A 16,398-nucleotide genomic window follows, 5' to 3' on the forward strand; every position below is an offset into this window, starting at 1 on the left:
ATGCAAATTAGGAGGATGACTCAGAGAGTCCTTTCCAATGCATAACTCCAGGAAGACGCATGATGCTTCGAGCAGGGCCACTTGATTAATTTATACGGAGGTCAGCTGGCTAATTTTCACTGCAGTCCACAGTGTGGTGTGAAGCAGTGTCATCGCTTGGACTCTGCCGGAGTTGGCAGGTAGCACGTGGCGGCTTCACGGCTGGGAGCTGTGGTTGCACATTACAGCTGCTTCCTGAGAGACTGGTGAGGAATGTAGAAGGTGACCATGTCTAGGCCATGGCAGAAGCTGGGAAGATCTTATTCATGGTCCAGATTCAGAATGCAGTCTACCCTTGAGTTAGTTTTGCTAAGACATTTTACCTGTGATACAGTAGTTTTATTCTCCTTAGATGTCCTTTTTCCGTTTCCTTTGGAGGCAAGTGCATAATTTTTCAAACTTTCTCAGCCTGAGACTTGTTTTCCTTCCATAATTCATTATCAAGATGATACTAATTATTTGATAGATCCTTTAAATTTGTAATCTCACCCTACTTTCAACGGGAAAAATCTGGAAACTGCAGGCAAGGGAGAGTTTGAACAAAACCACAGAGTGCAGGCAATAACACCCATTTCCATACTCACATTTAGATGTGGGAAGATTTCCAGGGGAATCCACATTTATCTCCTAGAGCCAGGACTTCAGGAGGAGCATAGTTTTTTTCAGCACTGAGAAGTCACATGAAACTTTTGCTGAGGGTTTGGTCTGCCTGTTCCAGGACAACAAGCTGTGATGCTGGGGATAAGGCAGGAATCAACAATGCCAGGACTCAGTGCGACACACTTTCTGACATGGAATGGGGATGAATCTCAGGTTCCCCTGCTCACTTAGCCTCAAAGTCATTGGGTGCGAACGGACACTGGACATCTATCCAGACTTACTGCCACTGTGTTAACGAGGCGCTTGGCACTGTTCTTCCCTTGCCAGTCTCTTTCAGTAGCTGAGAACAGAATCAATTCCTTGGAGCTCCTCAGCCTCTTGCGCTTGCCGTGCCGTTTAGCACTGGTTATCTTCTTTGCTCTGCCTTGTTTAGCGCAGGACCCAGCCTATCAGCTGCACTTGCTTCATTAGTCACTAATGGCCTGCACACTTAGAAAGCATTTAAATGTATTTTATAGCGATTGAAAGACTACAGTGATATTTTGCTAATTATCTCATTGCATACCCAGAGAGCCCTGCAAAAGCTTGGCCACATTGTGGGGTTTATTGGACACCAAGCAGCAGGCCTTCCATTTCCTTTTCTATTTATACTCTCTGTTCTAATGAAAACCACAAATCTTTCCAGGTGACTTGTTTATTAAGTGAATTTAGAGCAGTTCACATTTGCATTTATTAATTTTCTAGAAAAACTGGTATTACTAGTTGCTTAGGTCTCTAACTGCTATCTCAGCTGCCATTGGATACCAGCTGCAGATCTTGGTAGTAGGGCTTTGTTGATGATTAAGCCCATGACGTGATTTTCAGTGGCATGGAGCACCTGCAGCTTCCTTCAGCTTCACGATGACCTGAGGAGGACTCAGCACCTCGGACAACACCTCTGCCTTGCGTGTGCAAAGCAAAAATAAATGCAAAAAAATCTTTAGGACCAGATTTTCAAAACTGTGTGCACAGAAGGGTAACTGTTTGTCTAACCTGAGCGTGCATCTGCTCTGATTTCTAATACCTTCAAGGTAATGGCACATCTGAATTATTCTTATGAATTGCATGTTTAAGCACAATGTGAGAGCCAAGTCCTAAAGCTACTCATGTCCCAATACATGAACATGAACTGATTTTATTTTTAATATGAATGTTTGGGTTTCTGAGCTTAGGCACTGAATTTTGATATGCCCTTATCTGAAGAACTCTCTGTAGTACCTTCTCCCCAAGGTAGTACTCACAGATCCCTCTGTGCCCTGGAGTTTTGTTCTATGTTTCCTTGACTGCATGATCAGAAATGCTCTTTCAGTAGTTTCACCTCATTTCTTTTCACTAATGATAGATCTTTTCTCTCTGCAAAGCCACCTTCAAATTCTTGATTTCTTTTACTGGGTCACTGTTAACTCTTCTATGCTCTACATAATAATGCTGCAGATTTCTTGTAGATAGGCATCATGCCAGTCTCCTTCATAGAACTGAATTACATCTTGAGCAGGTATGAACTTGGAACAATTCCTACCTCCCAGGTAAAATAACTCATCTGATGCATTGGCGTACCATGAGTTCTGCACAAATTGAAGAGGCTGGGAAGGTGCAAGGAAATTTTTCTAATTCATAGCTAAATTTCTTCTGATGAAGGATATGTGCAACCAACTGCAAGAAAACAAATGATTGCTCAGATTTATTTTCCACTGTAGGAATAATTGGTAACATTGTTCCTCTTGGCAAAGATGAATAGTTGGAACCAGACTATTTCACAGAGACAAAATATCCACAGGGAGAGATTTTTGAGGCAGTCATAGGATGCACCCTACAGAGTGTGATTCTCATGACATTAAAGCAGTGCTAATGGCATTGCGATTAACTTCTAATGAAAAAAGAAATGAACCTGATAAACACAGCATAAATGTTCTAAGGAAAGGGCAATAAAAATATTACATTTTAGGCAAGGTCTGGCTCTCGCTAAAGCCAAAGGCGTTGAGCTTGCTGAACTTATCCAAAACAGGAAAAAGAATTTATGACTGTGGAAGACGAAGAAATACTGCCATGCATCTGAGCTGCTGAATAACACTGTACCACAGAAGAGATCCCCCAGAGTTTTGCAATAGTAACTGTTGTGTTACTTTGTGGAATTTTCTGATCCTTTGATAATGTTTCCTCTTTTTAACAGCAGAATCCACACTGCTTCTTGAAATGTTTTAGAATATTTTCCCTTATGCTTTTATCCTAGAGAAGGAGGCAGGATTGCATTTGGTATTTAGGACAGGGAGCTGGCAATCTGGATTCTTTTCAGCTTTGTCACTAACCCATGGTATGACTTTGGTCTACTCATTGTAGAGCACCATGGCTTAGAGAAGCTATGGGGGGTCTCTCTGTGCCTCGGGAAGGGCTCTGATGATGCCTACTAAAGGGACCACCTTTGCAAACTTGGCACTTGGCATTCCTAGCTCCTGCACTGGTTCTTTGCAGCCTGGGAAAAAATACTGCCACTTGCAGAACCCCAGGAAGCTGCGCTGAGGTACAGGTTCTCTGGGTTACCCACACATGCTTCCTTGACTCAGTCTATGATTGCCATGGAATTGTAACACCAGAGCTTTGTTTTACTTTACCTTACCTCCAATGTCAGACAAGCCTCGTAGTAAAGCAGGTGTCTATTTAGAAACAATGAAAATTCAACATTTAGATACTAGACTGGGAGTAAGTAAATGAGTAAAATGTGAACACGTAAAAACAATTTCAATTCTGGCTTAAATTTTGCAACCAGGGGCCGGAGGTTTTAAGCTATCCTCACTGGAATCTCAAAGAATGTACACACACGCAGGCACTGGGATCCGTTAGTCCCAGTTCTGAACATACGCCATGCTCCATCCTTCTTTGGGCAACTCTTTGAAGTTCTCCACACTTTTATTCCCTAGAAATTAGGTTTTATAATATAAATGTGTCTCTAATTGGCCTTTACCAAAGCCAGCAGCAATGGATATTTTGCCAGTGGTTCCTCTGGGTTTAGACCTAATTGACCTCTATAAGTACACCTGCCAGCCCTTCCTGGGAACTAGGTGCCTTATTATTTCTGCCTTCCTCCTAGCCAGCCTGCTGGCTACTGCTTCCCACCCACTCTGAGCTGCTCCCTTTGTTTCTTTAGAAAGAATTATTAGTGTTATTCAAGACATTGGTTATACACAGATTCTATTAAGTTATGATTTGTGATGTTACCAGTTTCCCACAGAGACTTCTATATGCCAGTCTATATGAATATAGGTTACTGGTTGGATAACAAGTTGCTTGGAGAGGACTTGTCTATGGGAACAGGAATTCCTCAGTTTCATCCTCTGTCCCAGTCACATAGGCTAAAATTTTCAAAACCCTTCAAAGATACTTAGTTTTTGATGTCTGCCTTGAAATGAGTCACTGAGCACCTCAAGGTTCAATTGACCTGATTTGATTTTGGGCACTTGTCTTGAAGTGAGGTCACTGTCACTGGGTACCTTGAGATTCCCCTGACTTTATTTGGATTTTGAGTGCTTGCTCTGGGGGATGTACACACGGGAAGCCACAAGCTAAATAAAAATACGGGGGTTTTGTAAGTGCCTTCAACTTTAAAATGGAACTTTCAGTTTCTAAAGGCTGGCAGGGAGTTAGTTTTGAGTCAGTCTTTGTGTGGTCATTTTTATTCTGGAATGAGAGTGTTCCTGCACAGAATTACACTAAAATGTTTTGTCAAGAGACATTGTCTTTTGTTTCCATGAGTTTGCAAATATTCCCAAACAAGTTTGATGTAAGCCAGCAAGACCCAGCTTTTATCCTACCGAATAAAAGCACCTCCCTGAACAACATAAACTCTGGGCTAACTCAGAGCGCAGGGAGCTGCCAGCGCGGGGTGTGCTCCTGCCCTCCCGGCCGTAAGTCCCAGGCTTTTTGCCACGGCTCAGACAAGGCAGTTTGCGGCTGCTTCAGGGGGTCTCCGTATAACACTGTCACAACATCGTGTTTTGATGAGACTTGAATAAACTTTCGAAGTTACCCGCATTCCTCTGATGAAGGGCATTATATGTGCATAGTTTGTTTGCATTGTTGCCTAATTATGAACAGCAATTAAGACTTCATACCTACAATTGCCTTGAGTTCTTTACTACTACTACCAGCAAGGCATACAGCAAAATCTGTTCTTTATCCAAGTGCTGTAGAACAAGCCACTTCCATCAGCCTCACATCTTCAACTGACAGCAGAATGGCCCAGACCTGAAGCAGCTGACTCGATGACACTGTGATTGTGGCTTACGTGTACCTTAGCAGAGATTGTACACACCTTAGCAAACTGAATTAAAATGATAGTGCACAGGCATCCAGCACATACCATCAAGCCTGATTCTGCAGATCCTCAGACCATGAGTGAGCTTACCCACAGGAGCAGTCCAGTCTGGGGACTCCCACTGATTACAACACTGCAGTGAGATGATTTGCATACAGAAAATTATTCGTGTGGATACGTTCTTGTATTTATTCCGTCCTGTAGTCCCTAGGTACCATCAACTGTCAGTGACCCTCCTGGAGCTGGCAGTGTTCTGGACTTCATCGTATCCCATGCATCAGTCCTAACTCAGCGATTCATTTAACTGTGTCAGTAAGATTCATACATACCTTTAAGTGATTTGTGGAATGGGGAACGCACAGAATACATTATGCACCTCTAATCTACAATTTAATTGTGCTTTGAAAACGGTGCTCTCGGTAAAGAATAAAGCCAATGCTACTTTTTTTTTTTTTTTTTCCTGATTCTATTAGGTTGGATCAGATTGGGAAATCTGTGTGCAGGGGAGTAAGGAGGCAGGTACAAGCAGTCAGTGCAGGCGGCTTTAGTGGCACTGTTTGTAAGAGCTCCCCAGAGCTGCGCGCTGGGGGCCGTGACGGCTGACACACAGCAGCCAGAACACAAATGCCTTACTCGAGCATGGCAGTTACTCATAAGAGTAGTTACCTTGCAGCCAGAGGGACTGAGCAGGGGTTCTATGTTATATTATTATGTTTGTTGCTGATGTCTGTACATTGCAATCGGAGTTGGAGGCAAACCAGAACATGGCCGTGTTATTTGGACAAAGAGTGCAGCAACAGCCCCTCCTTCACAGATGGCATCTCTTGAAAAATGCTCGTTTTCTGACTCTGCTGGGGACTTTTGCAACAATATATAGTGACTATATTCAAATGGGAAAGTCTCCAAATGGTGACTATAACTTCAGTACAAAGTATTATTAATAAATGAATTGACTTTGGTTTTATTAGCTAGAAAAATAAACCTAGGCTCATGTTGTTTGAGTGAAACTCAAATGAGGACAGACAACATTAAGAACACAACTAGTATAGAAACTACCACACAGTAAATCAAAGAACAAGAAAAGTACATGGCTATTAACGTTCTACTATAATATTCCTCACAACCTCTCTGCAGTGTGGAGAACTGCAAGCCAACATTTTTCAACTGCCCTAAAGAATGTGAAATGTAAATGTTTAGAAGAGCGTTTTTCTTGCCAAGCTGAGAGTAATCATAAACATCGGCTTCTAATACAAACATTTTAAAAAGATGCACTCCTTGCTGCCAGCTTTTGAGAGCAACACCATTTAAATTAGATTGGAGTCTCCTTGAATTCTTGACACTCCATTGCTGCCTTTTATTTGCCAAAAATTGCTGGATTGATGTTATGCTTGAATTTAAAGTATGAACTGCAGCTTTATTAAATATGCTGCTTAAATGTCATGTGGATAAACAATAAATTACCTGCCTAGGATTCATTTTGAGGACAGGCCTAAAGAAAATCTTGAGGGAAAAGAATGATTGTTTTAATTATGATACTTTATTTCTGTGGCATCATGAACGTGCTTGGTATTTTCCTGTCAAGTGGAGTTTACGGATTTGCTGAGATGTAACTTTGCCATAGCTAGTAATAGACTAAAAGCAAACCATGACTTCTTACTGTACCCTCTCCACCTTTCAGCTGAGAAGTCTGTAAATATCATTGATAAACCAGTGCCGTAAACTGCCATTACAGACTTGGTTTTGGTAATACTGAAATGCTGATGCTGACAGCATGTAATTGCTTCACGGTAACGTACTCCCATTACTTACCGGATAATCTTAGCCAAAATGTTCACATCTAGGGAAGCTGAAATGCTTTGTGAGCTAGAACTAGTTTCAACTGACTGCTTTAGTTATATCACCATGAAATTCCAAACAAATCAAACTATTCGATTTTAGCATTTTCAAAGTGAAATGTGTTAGCTTTTGGATTCAGAGTTTCCATTTTAGTTTAGTGCTTAATTATATTTTTAGAAACCCTTAAAGCAAAATTAAATATTTGAATCAAAGCATTCCCTTATGAACCAAACCCTCTTTTTTGTCACTGCCGCTGGTGAACCAAACTTAGTATATTTTTAGAAAAAAGAGATGTTCCTGATCACAACCCAAAGCATCTCCTTATACAGTGTTCACGTTCATCACATTCATTTTGCACCATGATAGCAGATGGACTAGAGATGACATGGTAATTAGTGGGTCATGGCTATTCATCTTTGCGGTTCTTGTTTTGATAAAGACTTTGAAATAACTTTGGAAAAATATGTTCTTAGCTAAACTTTCCAGGTTTTACATGTAGCCTGCTGCTTGTTTGGAACCGCTTTGTTAATTTAAAAAGAGGATTTTGAAAGGAAAAGAAAGCAGTTGTAGGTACCAAGCCCAGGGAAGTAGGTACTTAAAATAGGACCGAAAAGTTAGTACTGTTTTGAAAACCTCATTACTGAAATAGCAGTGCTACGTAGTGAAATCATGAGATTTCATTTTCAAAAACAGTAACACATTTTTGGTTCATTCCTTTCTTCCTTTTTTTATTTGTGCTTTGGGATGATCACATGCTACATCTACAGACTACTTCTGCAAGTATGGTAGCTAGAACTGTCCAGCTGCCCTGTTCTCTCCTGGGTAAGCCCCATGCGAGAACAGCTGAACTTGACTGTAAGGCTTATGGTGAAAAGCCAGGAGAAAACACATTGTCACTATAAGCAGGAGATGTCTGCAGAAGACAGTGTTTGAATCAATTTCCTCTTTTTCTGTTTTGGTTGCTACAGAAACAAATAGGATCTTTAGATGAAGTTAACGACTGTTACCTATGTCAAAGAAACAGAGACCAAGAATGAGGGTGAGTGGGGAGAGGACCAGCCAAGCCTCACGGGGTGGAAACACGGGAAAAAGACCCAGCAACAGAGAATAAGAGGATGTGAGCTGTACTGCGCTTGCAATGAAATAATGGGGAATTTTACCATTAAAGCAGAACCAAGTTGTTCTTTCAGGTAAGAAAAGTGCTGCAAATTACAAATACAGAACTCCGATTAAGAGGTTAAGACAGGAAACTGTTTTCTTCCCAGGATGAGCCAAGAAGCTGCAAAATCTGTCCCTAAACCTGTGTATTCTAGCCAAGCTGTGGCAGAAGTCTTGCTTCCAGCATCCCTTGAGAGTGTGTTTACTTCACATTAACATTTATCATAGTTCTCCCACCGCTTCCTTGAGTTCTAGTGGCCTTCCCTCTCTTTTCCATGTGAGTGAGTGCCTGCACTGTAATCCAAAATATACTGGAGTCAACAGATGTCTTTGCATTGTCTTTAATAGGTTTTGATTCAGAGCAGAGACGTTATAGTTCTTAGGTTTATAATTTGTTTTGCAGATAAATTGGGACATTTTGATGTTGTTTTGATCTGAACCTCAGATAGCCCTAGAAATAACAGAAGCAGCAAATATATAAAACAAAGTTCATGCCAACGTGACAACCAAACGAGTTTATATATGTCATCCCAACACAAACAGGATCTTGGTGGCAGAACTAGGAATGAAAGCTGAGTGTCCTGACTTCCCTCCTTGTGCTTTCACCGTTTGGTCATGCAAACTCCTGAAAATTATCATAAAATTGTGCAAAGAGTAACATCCGGCAGAGACCAGCTCTGCCTGGCTCCTATGAGCTTGCCAAGGCGGTTGGGGTAGTGAGGGAAGAGACACACAATTCATTTTAAGAAGGTTTTTTTCCCCCTTTTTGTCATCTTCTTTGTGGTGGTTTGTGAAATGCTGGGAAGGAACAGTACAATGAACAGAAAATGTTCCAAGGAAACCAGCCTTCTCCATGCCATTGCCCAACAAGCACCCAGTGTACCAACCACGGAGCTTTGCATAGGAGTGTATGACACACATGGGGACTATGAATTCTGCTGGCATGAGGCCTCCCTTCCCTTTTGAATTCACAGAGCAGAGAAAGGGCAGAGAATCAGAGCCTCTCCCTGCCTGGTCGAGGCTCTCCCTCACCTCCAATACAAATACAGGTGCAAAATTATCAAGTCGATAGTTTTTTTGCATAATTTGGAGCCATAAAATGGAAGCTGCCTTTGAGCATTTGGCTCTTCCTCTCTTGCAAGTTAGGGCCAGATGCAAAAGAGGACTTAAGCACCTACAACTCAGTAGGTTCCTCCCTGCTCAGGATAACATTTCTTCCAGTACCAGCAACTTTATGTCTAGACATGCCCAGAAATGCTGTGTTCTGAGCAGCTTAATACAGAGTTCCCACCTAAAACCCACTGGGATCCTGAAAGAAGTAAAGGAGTGTCTCTTTTCTCAGGACAGCCAATTCAGATGGAATATTGTGCACAAACCTGCACCTGCAGGACCCATCCCCTCACATGATACACTCGTAACTTTCTTTTAAACTTGACCAGGTGGGAGAGGTGCTACCTGGCTGGACGGCTTGGTTTTGACTGCCAGAGCTGAGCGGGGCGAGAGTTGTCCTTAGCCATTTTGCACCAGGGCCCAGGCCTGCCCCGGTCTTGTGGGATTTGTCTAGGAGAATAAGGATTCCCGCTGGGAGTGAGATTGTAAATCTGAGTTTCCAACACAAAGAAGAAACAAAAACGCAAGCCCCTTTCAAGGAAAACATAAATGTAGAGAAATAAAAGAAAAAACAAAAAACTGAAGAAACCACAGTTATTTTGCTGGCTAATATCATGAAGACATGATAGTACTTGCAGCTTCCTGCTTGGACCTGGCTTGCTCCAAAGTTATTTTGTGTGTTAATCATGTGGTTTAGATGATGAAGATTAGGTCTGAGTGAGCTGATTCAGATAAAAGGGGAAAAGGCAGCAACCAAACCTTCACCCAAAGCTCTAACCTAAACTTTTCTAAGCTTTGAATAAAATGCAAAAAAGTATTCTCTTTTCTTTATTATTCCTTTGTTTTGCAATTAAGATTTTATTTAATGGTACTATTTTTCATTAGCTATAGTTATTCATTCAAAGCTTTGACAGTGCACAGTGCTGTAAGGACAGCTGTTATCACTGCAAACACAAAGGTACACATTTCAAGTTCACAAAAATACATTTCTGTCCCTTTTCCTGAACTGGGATTTTTAATGGGTTTTTTAATCCTTTTTACTGCTTCCAGTGTATCTACCACCATGCTACAGAAGTCTCTGCCTAGTTTTGTTTTCTATGCATCCTGGTCTGGAATGTTCAGTTACAGATTTCCTGATAAAGACTGCAGCCGACAGCTAGCAATTTGGCCAATCTTCCTTAAAAAATAGGTGTACAAGATCATGTTCCAAAACCTAAATGGAAATGTGTGAGTGGTCTGATTCTCAAAACAAACTAAGAGTTGCTTGCTGCTTGGTAATTTTAAAAATTAAAACTATGTCCTTTAGCACTTTACTACGTAATACTTTTAGATACCTATTTTTAAATGGTTGTCTCAGCTGATGGTGTACTTTTGTGCTGGATTTGCACATATTTGGTGTGTGGTGCACAAGGGAAATAATGCACTGACTCCATTTATGCACAAGCTGGACAACTCTTTGCAGATGTCAAATAGATGCATAACAAGCCTGATATTTGCTCATGCGGACATTAGGCATAGAAGTATAATTGTTGTAACTACTGGCCTCATCCTCCATTGCTTTTAAGTTATGCAGTCAGAGAGCCTGGCACTTCCAGGTGTGCTAGACAGCATTTTACACACCCTGTGGGCTTGCTACGAGTCCATGGGTTTGACTGCCCAGCCAGTCATAAGACAGTGGGGAATCAGGCTCCAGGTATCTCCTATAGGAACACTCCTGTTTAGAGAATCGAATCCCCTGTGTTACAGCCCGTTCTAATACACCAGTGTTTGGGAAAGCTGACTGGAAATGCCCGTAACGGACTGGCTGTGGGGGGCAGGTTACCGGTCAGGCAGATACCATAACATCAGGCATTTCACAAGACGGCTGGACCTTGATCCTTCCAAAGTGCAGGCAAATAAATGAGATGCGCAAATTAGGAGCCTTGCTCCTTCACTGCAGTCACTGGCAAGAGGCAGGTACCTTCAGAGAGAGGTTGATCTTCCCAAATGTTAAGGAAACAGGGATTGTAATAGTTTAGTAACATTAATCCAAGCCTTCAAGCCTTAGATACGAGTATATGCAAAATAAAGTCTCACAGCAGGACACCAGACTGTGGCAAGCACTGCTGTTCAGTTGGTTGATTCTTTTGCACACCTGCGATTACTGGTCTTGAGTGGGTACGAGGAAGGGAGCTACTTTTCCTGACCGCTGCTGCTTGTGCAGTGGTTCAAACCCAACTCCAGCCAGGATATCTTGAAAGCGGAATGAGTTAGCCAGCTCTAGTGAGTGACTTCCATCCTTCTAAAGAGTCTTGAATTAACATTTGATTTTTTTGAATGCTTCTTCTAATTCAACCACAGAATCTTCTGAGAACTTCAGCCATCACTAATTAAGATGTGCAACCATTTCTCTGTGGTTCATCTCTGTACTTAGCAGTTTTTCCTTTAGTGGGACTTGGTGGTGCAAAGGGTCTGTGCTGAGGTGAATGCCATCCAGAGAAACACATGGACTAATGAACTCTACACTTTTATATTAACTCTCTTGCCCCTTCCATAGTTAGGAACAGTACTGTGCCCTCAGATTTAGTGTGAAAACAAATAACCCACTTCAAAAATAAACTGCCCTAGGAAGTGTCTTTGAAATTTTTTTTAATGCTGAATTGAAAAAAGTGTAACATGGATGTAAATAATTTTCCCTGCAATGAATGCAGTACAAACAACACAGTGTGTGACTAATACCTGAGAGCTGGAACATAAAACTGTATAAACACAACAGCGAATCTGACAGGTCTCTTTTATTTCTCTTCTTCCTCCATATCCCCCCAGTGTAAATTAATAAATATCACTGAAAAAGAGAAGCAATAACACTTACTTACTAATTTTTCTCCTTTTATTTTCTGATCATGCTTAATTTAAAAGTGTTTTGGGGTTACATTTATTCATATATATGGTTGTTTGAGCCTTTTATTAGCCATGATTCATTCTGCATATCAGCATAAAGTGGTGCTCAAGCTTTCAGTCTATATCTGTTCCATGATGCTCAGTTATCTTCTGCCCTTGAGCTACTGGTAGGTATGGATTTGCATGTACACTGTTCTCCTATGACAATAGTATGCCAGGAATGACCGGTCTGGTATTACCTGGTCAGGTGAGGTTCCATTCAAATAATGCACATGCCACCAAAACAATTCAGATCAAAGGTCTGTCTTTCAACAGAATTAAAATGTAAGGACTTCTAAAGCAATTTTAGCAGTTGGCTTTACAAATGAACTTATGTCAGCTGCTCTGTATGATGACTGACTAAATTACTTATATATCTAATCTTATCTAGCTATCTGTCTGTCTGTTTTTCAGCATTTCAGTACCCATCACCACATTATCTAGGCGCCACCATAAGATTAAGAAGCTCTGCAGTGACATTCTCAACATGGTCTGTTCAAAGGTCATTAGCAGAGCCTTTCATACTGGGGAAGATCGGAGGAGAGCACGGAAGTGAGCCGCAGAAGGAGAGAAAAAGGAAAAGGAGGTGGAAAGCTGCTGGTGCCATTTTGGTTGTGCTCATCCTGGGGCTCGCTTAGCTAGTCCTGAATTACAGGAGCCTCATGTCAGCTGCCTTTATTCTGCTGCAGGGACTACGGTATGTGTTGTGCACTGCTGTTGCCTCAGAAAGTTATCTCACACGGCCTCAAGATCCTGTCCCTGCGCTTTCTTCGGATGCTGTTTACATGCTTATGCTTTATGATTTCTGTATATTACTGCCTCAGAGCAGGCCATTTCTCTCAAAAACTCCTAGTAGAGAGCAAGCACTGCAACCCAGGGAGCCCCCTTCCCCAAACTAATACATCAGGTTCAAATCTTATTTTTAGCTTAGCATGCAAATGCTACAAACTTTGTGTTTGAAGAAGCCCCAAAGGGTGGTTTTCAACATATACAAAGTTACATAGGACCCACGGAATCAGGAAAGATCATTTTATCCCATGAGGCCTAATCCTGCTTCCACTGAAGGCAGTTGCTGAGGCATCTCTGATTGCTGTGAGCACATGCTGAGGACAACCTGGGGAACTTACGTTATGGAAAAGTGGCACTGGCCGGATTGCGCTCGCTGATGCAGTCTGTTGCTACTTTTTCAAGGAGTATACTGGTAAGTGAAAAATTTGCCAAAGCATTTTTTTTTCACCACTGCAATTAGGAAGCCTGGTTCAGTCTTGAGGAGACCAATGACAGTATGCTGATGTGTTGCTCAAACAAACCCCTGGAGGTCTTTTGTACCCCTTTTGGTACAAAAACACTAGGGGATTTACACTAGGGGATAAATAGGTGGTTCCAAAGCAAGAAGAGCCAAAGTTGGAAGCTAACCACAATACGTGGGTGTAAACGATTACCAAAGGCTTCCAGTAACTCTGCTATCATCAGAGACTGGCTTTATGGGTATGGCCTCAAGAAGTTTCCCTCCACTTAATTAAAGAGGCAGATAAGTATCTAGGTGGAGTGTGCAGATAGGTTCTGAATGAGTTATCCACTAAGGCTGGTTTGCTGCACCTATTGTTAAAGCCAAAATATAATATCAGATTAATGCATTATATTTGCCTATTATAGCACTATGTCATCATTATATGACATGTTATAATTAAAGCCCTGCATTAGAAACAAAACTATTTGGCTTGGGATAAGTTGCCTTTATGACTTCTGTGGTTATGATTTCCTCCTTTTCTTAACCCCTTAAAACTGCATAATATAGCTATTTGTAACTGTATAAAGAAAGTTTCTAGTTTCAGATTCTAATCTCAGGTAATTCCATGTAAATAAAGTCAAAATCTGGCACATAGTCTTTTCCTGTGTCTGAATATTTGCTAATAGAGGGAAATCCACGTTGTTTGGGTCGAAGATGGGCATTAGATTAAAGAAGAGCATGCATAACTCACCATCTAGCCCTCTCAGTTGGCATTCAGGTGTCCGCGTGAGTTCCTGATTTTGTACAATTCCCCATTACTTTTCAGGAGAGGAAGCCACTCAGCATATTTTCACTCTTACTTTTTCCTTCCTGGAACTACATGAGGAAAAATTCATTATTAGACTAGTTTCTGGACCTAGCTCTCAGGAAACCATGCTCACAAATGCAAATCTGCAAAATGGGTGTGTGACTGCATGCCTAACTTAGAGATACGATTAAGATTACAGTTTGGGTAACTGACTATGCTAATATGCTTAATTAGTGATTTGCATATGCAAGCTTTTAAATTTCAGTAGTTGGTGATTCATGCAGTTAAGTGCCAACCTTAGCCCTGCTGTCAGATTTAGACAGGGTATGCCAGCAGTACCCCCTCTCCCCCACATCAAATGCACAGAGCAAGTGCAGTCACCAGTCAAGGTGTAATCTCCCGAAAATAGCCAGGCTTTGTCTGTCTGAGGTGCGAACATTGTAGGGCGATGAATCCTCCTGCTGCTATTTGGTAGCAGCCTTTATTATTTAATATTTTGCAATACTCTTATATAAATCTAATTGCTGTCTTTTATTTCACTAACTGAACTGTGCATTTGTTTGGTTGGAGGTGACCACCTTAATGAATGTTAATGATGAGAGAACAGTTAGTTGCCAATAGCTAGGGGTGATATCCCACTGCCTTAGTCAATCAGTTGGTGAGAGTTTATTCTGTTGCTGCAATGCTGGTAACTCAATAATTTGCTTCCTGATTTGTGGATGACCTTTCACCTAGACTTGGAGGGAGCTGGATTTGGCCTTGGGAACTTGCTTGTACAGTTTCAGGGCTTAAGCACACCAGGAACTATTTTGTTATTTCTGTTTCACTTAGATCTTGGAAATGTGCATTTTCTTCACGAGGGCAATTGCTCCCATGCAGGAAGGTCCTAAGTGTAAGTGCCAGATGTCTCAGATCATCAGTCTGGGAGACATACAGACTTTTGATTTATATAGCTTACTGGAGACACATTTTTAGCATTTCATCTAAAACAATAAGATTCCTAAAGTGAAAAGTAGAAAAGTAAAAATAATAATATGCAAAAATGTGATTATTGTATTTTTTTGCCTAGAAAAGTTATTTCACCAGCTTTTGCCAATGGTACCCCTGGTCACTGCTCGAGGGGAAACTGCTGCTTACTCACATGAGTAAGTCACTAAACTTGATCCCACTGTGACTGCTCCTCTTCAAACAGAATCAGTGGCTGCAAAGGGATGACTCAGAGGGCAAAACAGGATATAATGGGCCACACATGGGCATTCCAGAAGAGTGTGTTCTCTCCAGTGCTAATTAACTTTCTGCTCTGCAAAATACTTAACAATACAAAACATTGCTTATTTCTTTTTTCTTTGAACATTTCCATCAGCCTCTTAAAGGTGCTTTTATGAACTCCATTCAGTCCTTTTCCGTGTTGATTGACGAGTTAGGCCTAATGATGTGAACGGTTAATTATCATGACATGTATTATTGCATGCTTAATAAAACTGCAACGATACCCACCAACGTCAGGAATTACATACTGATCCCTTCAGAGAGAAGGGAATTTGAAAGGAAAATGCTGAGGACTCCCTGAAATGCTGTGAAGGCAGAGCTCAAATTCAAGGGTTGGGCAGGGAAGACAGTATCCAGCATTGAGGGTGATTTCAAATACCTTGAGAAGTACGAGGTATGATAAAAATATGGCCCCTGCAGAGGATTTCATCATGTGGGATAGGCTTCTTTACTCACTGAGTGAAAAAAATTACTTTCTAATAGCATCTACCTATTTTACATATATAATGAGCCAAACTCTGTGTGGTCACGTTACTGTCTGGGAAGTGCTGGGAGTGAGGGACAGTTGTGCTTCCAGTTATTTTCACCAGAAGACTTTCCCTGCTGAATTCATTCATATTTTTAGCTTTTAATATAAGCTTCAAATAATTAATATATGGTATTGTCAAGGTCTCGTATCTCATATTTCACAGTTCTTTAAACAAGTAATATCTGAGACACATCCAGGAACTATCTGTCCGCAGATAAAAGAACTGAAGCAAAGAAGGGTGTAATAACTTCCCTGAGATCTGAAATCAGTTTGCAGCAATGCCAGGTACAGGACACTTTCCTTACTCCAGAATCACTAGGTCATCACTCCTCTTTTCATCACTCCAGTTAATGTGGGGCTGGGTCTCCGCAGCAGTGGCTGAAAAGAGATCATCTGGGCTTAACATTTAGCACAGAACCAGTTCAGGGGTCCCGCAGCGTGCCAGGTCCCCCCGACTCACTTGGCTGCGTGGTGTGGCCAAAGCCCTGCTGAGATCCCTGGCTAATGTTTAATCCTTGCGGGGAGGCTGGAGGACAGCACAGATTAGCTGA

General features: G+C 41.5%; 1 long non-coding RNA gene across 12 annotated transcripts in view; it reads left to right on the forward strand.

Moving 5' to 3' along the window:
- LOC119154259 overlaps positions 1-13,895 on the forward strand; it is a 153,707-nt gene extending 139,812 nt beyond the window's left edge. For all 12 annotated transcript variants that reach the window (XR_005106402.1, XR_005106405.1, XR_005106401.1 and 9 more), the window contains 2 exons: positions 7,792-8,013; positions 12,425-13,895. This is a non-coding gene — a long non-coding RNA (uncharacterized LOC119154259). The remainder of the gene's footprint in view (positions 1-7,791; positions 8,014-12,424) is intronic.
- The last annotated feature ends 2,503 nt before the right edge of the window (positions 13,896-16,398 follow it).

The sequence above is a fragment of the Falco rusticolus genome, chromosome 10, assembly GCF_015220075.1.
Source record: "Falco rusticolus isolate bFalRus1 chromosome 10, bFalRus1.pri, whole genome shotgun sequence".
Classification (NCBI taxonomy): Eukaryota; Metazoa; Chordata; class Aves; order Falconiformes; family Falconidae; genus Falco; species Falco rusticolus.